Consider the following 16,469-nt stretch of genomic DNA (forward strand, 5'->3'; position numbering starts at 1 on the left):
CCCCTCAGTCTCTCATCAACTGCCTGCATGACATCAAGACATGGATGTCATCAAACTATCTGAAGCTGAACAGCGGTAAAACAGAGCTCATGGTTGTGGCACCCAAGGCACTGCTCCAGAAGGTTGGTGACTTCGTCCTTGAGGTCGACGGATGCTCCATCTCCCCATCTCCTGAAGCCCGCAACCTGGGTGTGATCCTCGACTCCACCCTTTCCTTCCATTCCCACGTCAAATCTGTGACCAAATCGGCCTTTTACCACCTAAGGAACATTTCCAGACTCCGACCGTCACTCTCGGAGTCGGTTGCCGAGACCCTGGTGCATGCGTTTGTCACCACCCGCTTGGACTACTGCAATGGTGTCCTGTTCGGGGTTCCCAACAAAACCCTGGACAGGCTCCAGTATGTCCAAAACTGTGCAGCTCGGGTCCTCACACACACAAAGCCCTGGCAGCACATCACTCCCACCCTCATCCACCTCCACTGGTTGCCGGTCAAGTTCCGCATAACTTACAAAGTCCTCCTCCTGACCTACAAGTCCCTCCATGCCCTTGCCCCCCAGTACCTATCGGACATCCTTCACCCGCATGCCCCACCCCGGAACCTGCGGTCTTCAGACTCTGGCCTGCTCACCACCCCCCGCACCAAACTGAGAACCTTCGGGGACAGAGCCTTCAGTGTGGCAGCCCCCACCCTCTGGAACGCTCTCCCTGCGGAGATTCGCAACATCCCCACACTGGACGCCTTCAAAAGGGCCCTCAAGTCCCATCTGTTCATCAAGGCTTTCGGCCCTTAAATCTATCTGTTGTTTTGTCTGTCTGACCTTTGTTTTGTTTTGTTTTGTTTGTGCTTGCCCTATTCCTGTAAAGCGACCTTGGGTCCCTTGAAAGGCGCTATAGAAATCCCAGTTATTATTATTATTATTATTATTAATAACTGACACTGAACTTATTTCACCGTCAGCAGCTAAAACACTTTAACTGTGCAGTTCAGCGGGTAAATATTTATTAATACGAATACGCAATACTTTGTACGACATACACTTCTACATAAGTATTGTTATTCACTGTACAATGTGCACATTTATTAATTAACTTATTTTGATTATATAAAAAATTGGATTTTCTATATTTTTTTATTGCATCTATTTAACTATATTTTATATTTTTTTGCACATTTGTGCTTATGTTTATATAAAAAATGTTGTTGCTTTTATTCTAAATGGAGCAACTCATATGATAAATAAAGTTTTCAGATTCTGATTATCTCCCTCATCACAAATCCCCAAACTCCCACGAGCTCGTCCCCAGGGTCAGAATGCCTGAGCTATTCCCATGTTAAATATTAAGGTGAACCAGATGATTACCCCGACGGTAGAAAACAAAAACAAAACATATGTTTGTGATGCACACTGTAATTATGTTTTCTTTTTCTCCCTTTTCTTTGTTGATTATTTTCTTGTTACACATTGCCAATTTTACAGATTTCAAAGGCATGCAATAGCATTCGAGTAAATATAATTAAGAAGGTGTGAGGATCATTTCCACCATTAGTTTTTCATGCTTCCAATTCCTGACTACACGAGCTTGGAGGGTGTAAATATTGCACAAACGTTGTTATACCTAGCTTAAACTACACCAATGTTGTCACATGTGCCTACAATGATACAAAACAAAGAGAAGCCGCAGATAGTTATAGATGGAGTTCTCACAAATGTTGCTTGAATCAACAATTTAATTATCTACAAAGCTGCCAATACATTTTCAATTGGTCGAATAGTGTATGATTAATTTCACAGATTCACACAAAACCTTCATACAAACAACAATAGAGTGGTGCAGGAATTAGTGCTAAAACCATAGAGGCTAAAACCCATAAATTAGTTAGCATTTTAGCTTTTTCTTGTTTTCTCCTAAGACATGTCATTTGTCAGTAAATACCACACTGGTGAATGTCTAAAGCTTTAACATGTTTTAGGAAAAGGTGGTTTATATCAGATGAGTATTTACACCTCTATACGTCATCACGCCGACTACGAGTCTGCATTAGTCTTGGTGGTGATGCACAGCTATAAGACCGAGTAGTTCCTTTACAGCGCTATGTTAGAAGAAGAAGATACACTTTATTAATCCCTTACGGGGACATTTCTTTCCCCACTCTGTCGTGTTTACACACATTACACACACAGAGAGGATATACATGCACACACAACCACATGCAGATAGGAGAGGTGGCAGAGCAGAGAGGCTGCCAGGTACCCGGCGCCAAGGGAGCAGTTTCGAGGTTAGGTGCCTTGCTCAAGGGTGCCTTGCCAGTGGCCTTGGAGGTGAACCTCTCCAGCTACCAACTCACTCCATCGGGACGTGAACCAGCGACCCTTCGGTTCCAAGACCAAGTCCCTACAGACTGAGCCACTGCCGCCTTAACAACGATTCAATTGGTGTTTTATCCTGCTGAACAAAATGTGTCAGAATAACATTTGTGTGTGCTTGCTATGGAGTCAAGTGTGCTCTTAAAAGGAAAAATTCCAGGTCGGCCAACAAAAACACAACATCACCACACCACTCAAGTGAAACATGCAACCTGTGTGGAGGGGGTTTGGTAGCTTGATCATCATTTGACACAATAAACCTTTTATTCCACAATCAGCAACCTGTGGACCCTCTTCTCCAGCCCCATGCCCCCCTGCCCTTTGTGCAGTGGCGGTTCTAGAACATTTTACATGGGGGGGCTAAGGGGAGGCAAGAGGTCATGCCAGGGTGGCATAGGAGGGCGGACAGTACGTGGTATTTTATACTGTATATAACCTATTTATTGTTCATTCATGCCCTAACACAAGTGTTCTTAATGCACAAGAGAAACAAGGTGTTCAGACAAACAATCGGGTGCCCTTTGAGTCCCCCAAGCTTACCTCAACCATTTTAAATGAAAGGAAACTACAAAATATATTTTAAAGCAATGAATTAATGGAACAGGTTGTTTTGCATTACAATGTAAAATTAAATATATATTTTGTTTTAAAAAAAATTGGTTTTCTTAGACAGACATATTTGCATGTCCTCACTATGTCACAATCTTAAGGAGAACCCAAATGCAGCACTCGAGAAACCAAGGAGAATTGGTAATATACTTTATTGGAGATTCCACTGGATCGGAGGAATACCAACCGAGCAGTATAACGCACCGGAGGACAGCGGGCAGAAGGTGAGTCAGGGACAGGCAGAGGGTCAGGGAGTAAGCGAGGCGGTCAGCGTGGATACAGGCAGGGTCGGATAACAGGCCAGGCAGGATAGTCGAGGGACAGGCAGGATCAGGAAACAGGCAGAGCAGGCAGGTCGGGGACAGGCAGGGTCGGAACCGGGTAGGCAATCTAGTTTTGAACGCGGGAGAGACAAGCATGAGGCAAAGTACAATCTGGCAAAGAGTGTGTGTAAGGTGCTAGTTTAAATACTGGCAGAAGCTAATGGGTGCAGAAGAGAAAGAGAGTGAGTTAACGAGTGGATGTGGAAAACAGGTGAGACAGGTGAATGGAAAACTACTGGTGGATGATGGAGCAGACTATGACAGAACCCCCCCCTTAATGGACGGCTCCTGACGTCCCTAAATGCTAATCTACAGATGAGGGTGGGAGGTGGGATTAATACTCATCTGAAAAGTTCTTTCCGCCTCCCTCTCCTGCCCCCTGTGGGAATCTGCATCCTCATCAGAAGCCTGCCCCTCGCTGTCCTCCTCTGAAGAGCTGACGGTAAGAGGAGAGACTCTCCCTGTGTCTCTGCCCATCGACGTGACGGTCTTAGATGGTTGCTCGGGATTACGCCGATGGAACTCCCTGATGAGGCGGGGGTCCAACACATGACGAGCTGGAACCCAAGACCTCTCCTCAGGGCCGTAACCCTTCCAGTCCACCAGGTACTGGACTCCTCTTCCTCTGCGACGGGAACGAAGAAGTCGTCGGAGAGTGTACGTAGGCCCGCCGTCAATCATGGTGGTGGGGGAGGGACCGCAGGAACCAAGGCACTCTCTCGGACAGGTTTGATCCTGGAAACGTGGAAGGTGGGATGGATCCGCAGAGTCCGAGGCAGTCTTAGCCTTACTGCTGCAGGATTGATTATCCTGACAATCTCAAACGGTCCAATGAATTTAGGTGCAAGTTTCTTTGAATCCACCCGTAAAGGAATATCCCGGGAGGAAAGCCATACCTTTTGGCCCACCTGGTAGACAGGTGCTTCGGAACGTCGGCGGTTGGCAGAGGAGGCGTACCGGTTGGCCGAACAGACGAGAGTTCTCCGGGCTTGATTCCAGGTCCGTCGACAACGACGGATGAAAGCCTGGACGGACGGACGGACAGGTAACCTCCCTCTCCAGGGCCGGAAACAGAGGGGGTTGAAGCCCGTAAGCACACTGAAATGGGGACAGCTTGGTGGCCGAACTGACCAGAGTGTTGTGGGCGTACTCGACCCAGAGCAGCTGTTTAGCCCAGGCCGCTGGGTTCTTGGAGACTATACAGCGTAAGGTCGTCTCCATCTCCTGGTTCTTTCTTTCTCTCTGACCGTTGGATTGCGGATGGAAACCGGATGACAGACTGACCGTGGCCCCAAGGAGCGTGCAGAATTCCCTCCAGAACACCGAGGTAAATTGAGGACCACGATCGGAAACCACATCAGTAGGCAGCCCATGGAGCCGGAACACATGGAGCAGGACCAGCTCCGCCATCTCTTTAGCTGAGGGGAGCTTGGGTATCGGCACAAAATGAGCCATCTTACTGAATTGGTCTACCACCGTCAAGATGGCAGTGTGTCCGTTGGACGGTGGCAGACCAGTAACAAAGTCCAAAGAAATGTGAGACCAGGGGCGATGAGGGATAGGCAGAGGTCGTAGGAGACCAGCAGGAGCTTGGTGAGAAGACTTGTTCTGATTGCAAACGGGGCAGGCATTAACAAATTCCCTGGTGTCCTCCTTAAGTGTTGCCCACCAGAACCTTTGCTGGACTACCTCCCATGTGCGTTGGATCCCAGGATGGCAGGTGAGTCTGGAGTTATGAGCCAACTGGAGAACATCAGACCTCAACGTCTGCGGAACGAACAGGCGGTTCGGAGGACAGGCACTGGGTCCCGGCTGGTCTTGCTAGGCGGCCTTGACCCTCTCCTCCACCTCCCAGATGAGGGCGGCGACGAGCTGAGAAGTCGGAAGGATGGTGTCCAAGCCCCTGGGAATGTTACCTCCCTCTCCAAACTGACGAGAAAGAGCGTCAGCCTTAATGTTCCGAGAACCAGGGCGGTAGGAGAGGGAGAAATTGAACCGAGTGAAGAAAAGGGCCCATCTAGCCTGTCGGGAATTCAGTCTGCGGGCCGACCGGATGTACTCCAAATTCTTGTGGTCGGTCCACACCAGGAAAGGTTGACTGGTCCCCTCGAGCCAGTGACGCCACTCCTCCAGAGCCAACTTCACTGCTAGCAGCTCCCGGTTTCCCACATCATAATTCCTTTCCGCTGGAGTCAAACGCTTTGAAAAGAAAGCACAGGGATGGAGTTTTTGGCTGTCCATTGCTCGCTGAGACAGGATGTCTCCCACCCCCATATCAGAAGCATCCACCTCCAAAACAAACTGTCTTACAGGATCGGGTACTCGGAGGATGGGGGCGGAGGTGAACCTGGCCTTAAAGAGCTTACGAAATGAAGGACAATACTGTTCTTATTACGATAATATATATACTATTATTAATGGGAAATCATGTCATTCGTGACAATATGCCCGCAGTATTTATAAATCGTGGTTTATTACAACTTTCCATGCTCACTTCCGATGTTACACGACCGCTCCGAACAAAACAGCTTTCGCCGGTTAGTGACGTCACGCAGGTCACGAGTAGAACACCTGTTGAATAATACACTACCTCTGTGGCTGATGTCGGACTCTGGAGACAGAATCGAGTGACAGACAAGACTCATTTGGCGGAGATCCGATGCGGCAACAGAACACAGACTGGTATACATTTGACTTTAATTCATAGAGATTCTCAATAAATAGTAAATCAATAATAATACATCGTAATGTAGCAGGCAAACTTGGCTCAGGCAACAGAACAGAGACTGGTATATACATTTGACTAAAATTCATAGAGATTCTCAAAAAATAGTAAATAAATAATAATGACTCTGCTGAAATAACCAGTTTAGATACATGTAGCTGGTCAGGCTGTTGTAAATTGACCAGCCAGTATATATTAGGCTGGAATGGTTGGCTGGAGAGGGGTTTTGGACACTTCAGCTGGCCAGGATGGCTGGTTTATCCATCTATCACCAGCTTATGTTTAATAATAGTATTAAATATACCCTGCTGGGAGCTTACCAGGATTCCAGGTGACCAGCATACATTAAATACTGGTATGATTATTTAAACAAGAGAACATAAATATATTACAAAGATTCATTGTGTCATGTATTCTGGTATCTACAAAATAAAGACATTGTAGTGTTCATAACAGCATTTTAATATAATAAAGAGCTAGTTAATAATATAAAATACACAGTAACAATACAATAATTATACAAATAACAACCAACCTGCAAATCAACCTACACATCAAAATAAATATATTATCTAAAACCGGTGCCCTCCATCCATCCATCTTCTCCCGCTTATCCGTGGTCGGGTCGCGGGGGTAGCAGTTCCAGCAGAGAGCCCCAAACTTTCTTTTCCCTGGCGACATCAACCAGCTCTGACTGGGGGATCCCAAGGCGCTCCCAGGCCAGCGAAGAGATATAATCCCTCCACCTGGTCCTAGGTCTACCCCTTGGTCTCTTCCCAGCTGGACGTGCCTGGAACACCTCCCTAGGGAGGCGCCCAGGTGGCATCCTAACTAGGTGCCCGAACCACCTCAACTGGCTTCTTTCGACGCGAAGGAGGAGCGGCTCAACTCCGAGTCCCTCCCTGATGACCGAACTTCTCACCTTATCTCTAAGGGAGACACCAGCCACCCGGCGGAGGAAACCCATCTCGGCCGCTTGTATCCGCGATCTCGTTCTTTCAGTCATGACCCATCCTTCATGACCATAGGTGAGGGTAGGAACGAAAATGGCCCGGTAGACAGAGAGCTTTGCCTTCCGGCTCAGCTCCCTTTTCGTCACAACGGTGCGATAAAGCGACTGCAATACCGCTCCCGCTGCTCCGATTCTCCGGCCCATCTCACGCTCCATTGATCCCTCACTCGAGAACAAGACCCCGAGATACTTGAACTCCTTCACTTGGGGTAAGGACTCATTCCCTACTTGGAGTGGACAGTCCATCGGTTTCCTGCTGAGAACCATGGCCTCAGATTTGGAGGTGCTGATCCTCATCCCAGCCGCTTCACACTCGGTTGCGAACCGATCCAGTGAGTGCTGAAGGTTGCAGACCGATGAAGCCATTAGAACCACATCATCTGCAAAAGGCAGTGGTGCAATCCTTAGTCCACCGAACTGCAGACCCCCCCCCCCCACGACTACGCCTCGAAATCCGATCCATGTATATTACAAACAGGATTGGCGGAGGCCAACCCTCACCGGAAATGGGTCCGACTTACTGCCGAGGACCCGGACACAGCTCTCGCTTTGGGAGTACAGAGATTGGATGGCCCTGAGTAGAGACCCCCTCACCCCATACTCCCGCAGCACCTCCCACAGTAACTCCCTGGGAACCCGGTCATACGCCTTCTCCAAGTCTACAAAACACATGTAGACCGGATAAGCGTACTCCCAGGCCCCCTCCAGGATCCTTGCGAGAGTAAAAAGCTGATCCGTCGTTCCACGACCAGGACGGAATCCGCATTGTTCCTCCTCAATCTGAGGTTCGACAATCGGCCTGACCCTCCTTTCGAGTACCTTGGAGTAAACTTTCCCGGGGAGGCTGAGTAGTGTGATGCCTCTGTAATTGGCACACACCCTCTGATCCCCCTTTTTGAAAAGGGGGACCACCACCCCGGTCTGCCACTCCTTCGGTACTGTTTCCGACTTCCACGCAACGTTGATGAGACGTGTCAACCATGACAGTCCCTCAACACCCAGAGCCTTAAGCATTTCCGGGCGGATCTCATCCACCCCCGGGGCTTTGCCACTGTGGAGTTGTTTGACGACCTCAGTGACCTCCCCCCGGGAGATTGGCGTAGATCCCCCGTCATACTCCAGCTCTGCCTCTAACATAGAGGGCGGAGTTGTCGGGTTCAGGAGTTCCTCAAAGTGTTCCTTCCAACGCCCCAACACTCCATCAGTTGAGGTCAACAACGTCCCATCCTTACTGTACACAGCTTGGATGGTTCCCTGCTTCCCCCTCCTGAGGTGTCGGACAGTTTTCCAGAACAACTTTGGTGCCGCCCGAAAGTCCTTCTCCATGTCTTCTCCGAACTTCTCCCACACCCGCTGCTTTGCCTCGGCCACGGATGAGGCTGCTGCCCTTCGGGCCTGTCGGTACCTTGCAACTGCCTCGGGAGTCCCCCGGGATAACAAATCCCTGAAGGCCTCCTTCTTCAGTCGGACGGCTTCCCTGACCACCGGTGTCCACCAGGAGGTTCGAGGGTTACCGCCCCTTGAGGCACCTAGGACCTTGAGACCACAGCTCCCCGCCGCGGCTTCGGCAATAGAGGCTTTGAACACCGACCACTCTGGTTCAATGTCCCCAACCTCCACAGGAATGCCCGAAAAGCTCAGCCGGAGGTGCGAGTTGAAGGCCTCCTGAACTTGGGCCTCCTCCAGACATTCCCAGTTCACCCGAACTACACGTTTGGGCTTACCAGGTCTATCCAGAGGCTTCCCCCGCCACTCGACCCAACTCACCACCAGATGGTGATCAGTTGACAACTCCGCCCCTCTCTTTACCCGAGTGTCCAAAACATACGGCCTCAGGTCCGATGATACGATAACGAAATCGATCATGGACCTTCTGCCTAGGGTGCTCTGGTACCACGTACACTTATGAGCATCCTTATGTTCAAACATGGTGTTTGTTATGGCCAATCCATGACTAGCACAGAAGTCCAGTAACAAACCACCACTCCGGTTCAGATCAGGGGGGCCGTTCCTCCCAATCACGCCCCTCCAAGTGTCTCCATCATTGCCCACATGTGCGTTGAAGTCTCCCAGCAAGACTAAGGAGTCCCCTTCAGGAGCCCCATACAGGACTCTTTCCAGGGTCTCCAAGAAGGCTGAATACTCTGAACTGCTGTTGGGTGCATAAGCACACACAACAGTCAGAGTTTCCCCCCCCCATAACCCGCAGGCGTAGGGAGGCGACCCTCTCGTCCACTGGGGTAAACTCCAACAACGAAGCACCTAACCGGGGACTTGTGAATATCCCCACACCCGCCCGGCGCCTCACACCTTGAGCAACTCCGGAGAAGAATAGAGTCCAACCCCTATCCAGAAGTAAGGTTCCAGAGCCGACGCTGTGCGTAGAGGTGAGCCCAACCAGATCCAACTGGTACCGCTCCACCTCCCGCACAAGCTCCGGCTCCTTCCCCCCCAGAGAGGTGACGTTCCACGTCCCCAAAGCCAGCTTCTGCCGCCCGGGTCTGGTCCGTCGAGACCCTCCGCTTTCACTGCCACCCTTCTGGCAGCGCACCCGACCCCATCGATGTTTCCCGTAGGTGGTGGGCCCGCGGGACGGAGAAGCGGAGGTGTTGCCCACGTTGCCTTTTCGGGCTGGGCCCGGCCGGGCTCCGTGGCAAGCCCGGCCACCAGACGCTCGCCGACGAGTCCTCCTTCTGGGCCTGGCTCCAGAAGGGGACCCCGGGCTTCCTCCGGGCCGGGTATCCTCACTTCCTGTGTCGTCTTTCATGAGGTCTTTTGAACCAATCTTAGTCTGGCCCCTTGCCTGAGACCAATTTGCCATGGGAAACCCTACCAGGAACACAAGGTTCCAGACAACACAGCCCCCAGGTTCATCAGGGCACACAAACCTCTCTACCACGGTAAGGTGCTGGTTCTTCAGAGAGGTGCATTTGATTTAAAATAAAAGTAATACATAGAATTCAATATTTAAATGGTAACAAAAACCGTAACACTATGTATGATAAGAACAAGGCAACAAAGAAAGTGTTTGTTGTTTTTCCTTGTTCATGTCTATAATGTTTCCCGTTGTGTAGCGTGCAGCCTTTTCCAATCTGGCCTGCACTTCTGTCTGTTGAAGCCACTTCTTGAAGCAAACTGAAAAGAAATGTACAGATATAAGTACACTGTAAAAAGAAAACTTAATATTTACGTTAACATTTGGGCTGCTGTGGTTGCCAGAACCGTTAAAGTATAATACATTACAAATTACAGTTGGTTGGCACATAGAGTCTAGACGTTACAGTCAACAATTGCTTATGGTGAATTACAATGGCAAAAACAAATAGAGCTAGTGTACACGGTGCAGCTGTATTATCTGGGAAATAGAAGAATCGGATCAGGATTCGGTATTGGCAGACAATCAATATCAAATGAATCGGATCATTATTAGCATCTGATCACCTTTGTCGACTTGCAGCCTAAATACAAAGATAACTCCACTCCTCTCCTACCACTCTTACCTCTAATAAGCCTTGGTAGAACTAGTGTCCGAGTCATAGGGTCCAGAGGCCTGTACTACGAAGCCGGTTCAACCTAACCTGGATATGTTTGAGTTAGCCGGTTGGCCTAATCCAAAACATACGCGCTCTCGCTAAACGGTACTACGACGCGGGTTATCAAGTGGATCGCTCAAGCCAGCCGTTTCCTATCGAGTTAGGTGCGCGTTCACATGAAAGGGGTGGTATCTGGAGCATTCGACCAATCACAAACATGGAGAAGCGTACTGACAGCGCAGCGTCATACTTCCTGAATGAAAAGTGAACTTTAATACTAGTCAAAAATGAAGAAGTTAAACTTTAAACATCCATGACTTAAACACTTGACCAGGATCAAAGCCACAGAGCTGCACCTGCAAGGTGAATACAGCTGGGAACAGAACACGTGTTTGAATGCGTACATTAACAGGTTTATGATATCACTGCCCGTCTAAAACACCATCTGACTTTCATTACATTTGACTCGAGTGTTTCCTCAACTTAATGTGTTGCTTAAAATAATACTTCTGCATACAGTATGTGACACTGTGAGTGTTGCACGGCCAGATACGGCTCAGCTGACTCAGATCAGGAGATATGTGATACATTATGAAGTGATATGCCGCGGACTGTACTTAATGTACTCTGATCCGGTTACTTATGTTGTGGCCGATATTTAAGTAAGCTTTCTTAACGGGAGGTGATATTCTATTAATGTTCACGTTCACACAGTCGGTGATTTTTGCCGGCCGTCTTTCCTGCAACGGCAGCTTTTCTGTGTTTCCTTTCTCCTGTGATATGACTTGATCGCTTTAAACTCCGCACACTGAGCTCTGATTGGTCAGCAGGCGGTGCTTTCACTGAGTTGAGCTCTTAGCCTGCAACCTAACCTGATCCGGGGCAGTTTAGCCGCACATCATAAGTTACCATGGAGATCTAGCCCGCTAAAAAGAGAACCAGCTTCGTAGGACCGGAAAGCCGGAGTTTTCCCTGAAGTTAGCCGCGAAGAGAACATCCTGCTTCGTAGTACAGGCCTCAGGACTGACTGAAGACATGTGGAACAGAGAACAGGCATGGTTCCATGTACAGGAAACTGGAACTTTGAACAGGTGTTTTCATCTTTTCTGCCTGAAGATTCACAAGTTCTTGATCAGGTGTTTGATGTGGGCTGGCATGATCCTTTCTGCAGCGATAAATAAAGAAAACAAAGACATTTTTTGTAATAATGGTAATGATGGTAACAACAATAATATTAGTATAATTATGTATATAGCACTTACACAATTGCAAAGTGATTCTCACAACAAAAATAAAGAACAAAACAATATCAACAATAAAAAAACAAATTATTACAGGAATGTTGAGACAAATAAATGTTTTTTCAGTCTTTACAATGCACGGAAATGACCTTCCAAAGGCTAAATTCAAACTCAATACCATAAATAACTGGGTACCAAAGTGCTTTACCTGATAGAACACGCTCCACACGGAGCAGCAACCATCCGGCTCGGCCTTTTGCTGCATATCATCTCCTCCCTCTATCTCTCTCTCTCTGGTGTTAGGTTCCAGTAGATCTCTACTATCCAATAAAACAGAAATTCCCCAAAAAATGGATTAGAATCTCACCTTTTTCCTGGATGTCAGGAAGGCCATGGAGTCGTTCCCTTCAAGTCCGCAACCAGTCATAGGAGTTCAAATGCAAAGCCTGAATGATGACAAGAGCGAGAGACATACATTTTACAATTATATTTTTAATTCATACCAGAGCAGTGTGTACAGGCCCTGTACGACATGCAAAGAACAGATCAAATCCCCTGACAGACTCACACACTTTGGTGATGTCCTCATCTGATAATGTTTCATTTTTTAGCAGCAAAGTAACATTACTCAAAGTATATGTCAGACCCAACTCATTTACAGTATGTTTTGCATCTCCTCAACAATGGTCTGTATAGTTGAGTAGAAAAAAACTGTCCCTACAATTTCAGGTAGATTAACACACATTTGTAAGAAAAGTTTACAATGAAGCACAAAATCCCTCTTTGTATTAAGTGAGCTGCCACAGAAAGTGCAGCTTAACATGCTAACCTTTGGTGAGCTACAGTAAAGCTAACTTCATGCTCAACACAAAACCTTTAACGTGCATTACATTGACGATTTTAAACACAACTTAACTCTCTCTACTTGTAAGATAACGTTTAGTTAACTTACCCTTAAGTAACTACATCACGTTTTTCAGTGGAAAGACAAACTGCAGAAAACGTTAGCTGCTAACTGTTGTTAGCTAAGACAGCTAGCTCTTAAGGGAAGTAACATAGCCTCATGGCAAACGTAAGGTTGAGTTAACGTAACGTTGTAAGAAAGCAAAACGAACCTTCGAGAAAGCGTTTACTCTCTCTCCTTAGCGGGCATTGTTGATTGTTCGAAACACGATCTCTCGATGTGCTGCCCCACACATCGTCGGTTTCATCGACCCCGGGTTACCTGGTCTAGCAAACGTCCGCCTCGTACGACGCACTTGTTTTGTCCATATACGCAACATTTGATCATTTTTTGGCCACAAAAACATCCCATAACCAGAAGTTGAGACGGCCCCACCTCCCCATACAACATATCGCTTGCCAATTATTCTTGGCGTCTTATTGCTGTGCATCCTTTGTCGTAATATTTGGCCCTTCAATGCATTCAAACGGGACTGAGCTCAGCTGTGTTCCACTCATGACGTCACCGCCGGAAATGGCCGAAGTTGATGTTTCCGGCGCAACGAACGATTGTTACTAACTGACAACTTTTGTATGCTGTTATAATCGTGATTTATTAAAAATAGATCAATAATAAAAAAAATCATATGGCACATTCCACAATACAAATGCAACCTCTATCATATACTAAGCCCACTAACAGGTGCTAAAAGCATTTCGTAAGCTCTTTAAGGTTCTGGAATGCCTCCTCAGCCGAGGAGGACCACTGGAACATAACCTTAGAGGAGGTCAGGGCTGTGAGAGGAGCGGCCAAGGTACTGTATCCACGAATGAACCTCCGGTAGAAGTTGGCGAACCCGAGGAACTGTTGTAGCCGCTTCCGGGAATCTGGAACCGGCCAGGAAGTGACTGCATCAACCTTGGAAGGATCCATCTCGATGCTCCCTTGTCCCACGATGTATCCCAGAAAAGAGACAGAGGATGTGTGAAACTCGCACTTCTCCGTTTTAACAAACAGCGAGTTCTCGAGTAATCTCCTGAGAACCGCCTGGACGTGGTGCACGTGTTCTTTCAGCGTCTTGGAAAAGATCAGGATGTCATCCAAGTAAACAAACACGTATTGGTCCAACATGTCTCGGAGCACGTCATTTACCAACGCCTGGAATACTGCAGGGGTGTTGGTAAGCCCAAAAGGCATGACTAGGTACTCGTAGTGCCCCGAGGTGGTGTTGAAGGCTGTCTTCCACTCATCCCCCTCGCGAATACGTACCAAGTGGTACGCGTTACGCAAGTCCAGCTTAGTGAATATGGTTGCTCCCTGCAACAACTCAAATGCAGAAGAGATAAGAGGCAGTGGATATCGATTCTTGATTGTAATGTCATTAAGACCCCGAAAGTCGATACAGGGCCTTAGGGTCTTGTCTTTCTTCTCTACAAAGAAGAACCCTGCGCCAGCAGGTGATGAGGACGGGCGAATAATCCCAGCCGCCAGAGCGTCATTGATATAAGTCTCCATGGAAACTCTTTCCGGAGCAGACAGGTAGTACAATCGACCCCTGGGAGGGCTGGTGCCGGGATGCAGGTCGATGGCACAGTCGTAGGGCCGGTGTAGTGGTAGGGAAGTAGCCCTCGACTTGCTGAATACTTCCTTGAAGTCCAGATATTCCGGTGGAACTCCTGTAACATCCAGAACTTGGCTGGGGTTCCCCGAGCGTTGAGGCGCGGCAGCCTGTTTCAGACAGATCTGATGACAAGAGGGGCTCCATCCCAAAATGGCTCCCGTCTCCCAGTCAATGTTAGGGTTGTGGCGGCGGAGCCATGGGTAACCCAGGATAAGCGGGATATGTGGAGACCGGAGAACATGAAACAGAATAGTCTCGTGATGGTTCCCAGACAGGAGCATGTGAACGGGTACAGTCTGATGAGTCACTGTCCCCAGCAGGTGACCGTCTAAGGCGTTGGCTAGAACTGGGCGAGATAAGGGAACCCGGTCTATTCCCAACTGCAACATAAGCTCTTCATCCATAATACTCGCGTCCGAACCAGAGTCAATAAAAACTGCAAGAGCCTGAGAGCTATCCGGTAATAGCAACCTGGCGTGGCTCAATGGTCTCTGAGTGGGAACAAATCCAGGGGTTTGGCTCACCAGTATGTTCCCCATTACTGCTGAGCCTTGCCTTTTACCGGGCAGTGAGAAACAAAAATGGCCGGCCCGGCCGCAGTAGAGACACAGGTTACGACGTCTGCGATGCTCACGTTCCTCCAAAGTGAGGTTGGTGCGACCCACTTGCATGGGCTCATCCCCCCCTGGTTGCGGCTCTGGAGTGAGGTGAGGAGTCGCAGCCAAACTCGGACGTCGGGGCGCCCAGGCATGTTGAACTTCCGCCGATCATCGCTCCCGTCTCCGTGTCTGGATGCGAACCCATCCAGTGAATTGGGCAGATCAAACGACACCAGCTCGTCTTCAATGTAATCCGCCAACCCACGCAGATAGGCGTCACACTGGGCTGCAGAATTCCAGTTGCTGAGGCGGCCCCGGGTGCGAAACTCAATGGCATAATCCACTATAGATCCATTACCCTGGCTCAGGTTCAATAGTCCTCCTGCAGCGTCTGGACCCACAGACACGGGTCCAAACACCTTGCGCAGCTCCGCAGAAAAAGCGGGGAACGAAGAGCAGGCGGGTGTTTGTTGCTCCCATTCCGCTGTGCCCCACAGTCGGGCTTTCCCAGTCAAATGATTGACCTTGAACGCCACACGAGCAGCTTCAGAAGCGAAAGTGTGTGGCTGCAGTGCAAACAGGATAGAACAGTTCGTAAGAAACGGGCTGCAGCCCTCCGGTTCCCCGGCGTAGCGCTCCGGAGTTCCCACCCGAGGCTCCGGGGTAAATCCCATCAGAGGTGATGCAGAAGCGGGTGTCGACGGCATAGGAAGAGGTGCTGGAGTGGCCACTCCTGCCACTAGCTGCTGCACCGTAGCCGTTAGCTGCTGTAGCTGCGCAGCTAAATAGGTTAGCGTCTGGTCCTGTGAAGATGTAGCATGATGAGCCTCGGTGGCCAGGATGGCTATCGAGGCTTCCTGCCTCAACTCTCTCGAAACGGTCTCTTGGTGAAGAGGAGTGCGCTGGGTCCATGTTCTGGCCAGATTGTCCTGTCACAATCTTAAGGAGAACCCAAATGCAGCACTCGAGAAACCAAGGAGAATTGGTAATATACTTTATTGGAGATTCCACTGGATCGGAGGAATACCAACCGGGCAGTATAACGCACCGGAGGACAGCGGGCAGAAGGTGAGTCAGGGACAGGCAGAGGGTCAGGGAGTAAGCGAGGCGGTCAGCGTGGATACAGGCAGGGTCGGATAACAGGCCAGGCAGGATAGTCGAGGGACAGGCAGGATCAGGAAACAGGCAGAGCAGGCAGGTCGGGGACAGGCAGGGTCGGAACCGGGTAGGGAATCTAGTGTAAGGTGCGGGTTTAAATACTGGCAGAAGCTAATGGGTGCAGAAGAGAAAGAGAGTGAGTTAACGAGTGGGTGTGGAAAACAGGTGAGACAGGTGAATGGAAAACTACTGGTAGATGATGGAGCAGACTATGACACATTAAGCATTATTACATATTAATTTAATATTAAACAAATCAAAATGGCCAATTATCCCAAAATGTTGCTGCTCATATAACATATGCTTGTCAACTGATCAAAAATCAATTCTGAAAAA

At 48.8% G+C, this 16,469-nt stretch overlaps 1 long non-coding RNA gene across 4 annotated transcripts; it reads right to left on the reverse strand.

Moving 5' to 3' along the window:
• Window positions 1-11,485: 11,485 nt before the first annotated feature.
• LOC139434749 (uncharacterized) lies at window positions 11,486-13,123 on the reverse strand. Of its 4 annotated transcripts, none has more exons than XR_011644053.1 (4): window positions 12,928-13,123; window positions 12,180-12,258; window positions 12,021-12,129; window positions 11,486-11,736 (listed from the first exon to the last, which is right to left on the reverse strand). It is a non-coding gene; the product is annotated as an uncharacterized lncRNA (long non-coding RNA). The 4 variants fall into 4 exon arrangements; XR_011644051.1 differs by having other exon boundaries at window positions 12,021-12,132; XR_011644052.1 differs by lacking the exon at window positions 12,928-13,123 and having other exon boundaries at window positions 12,180-12,586.
• Between the last annotated feature and the right edge of the window lie 3,346 nt (window positions 13,124-16,469).

Source organism: Pseudochaenichthys georgianus, chromosome 11, assembly GCF_902827115.2.
Source record: "Pseudochaenichthys georgianus chromosome 11, fPseGeo1.2, whole genome shotgun sequence".
Classification (NCBI taxonomy): domain Eukaryota; kingdom Metazoa; phylum Chordata; class Actinopteri; order Perciformes; family Channichthyidae; genus Pseudochaenichthys; species Pseudochaenichthys georgianus.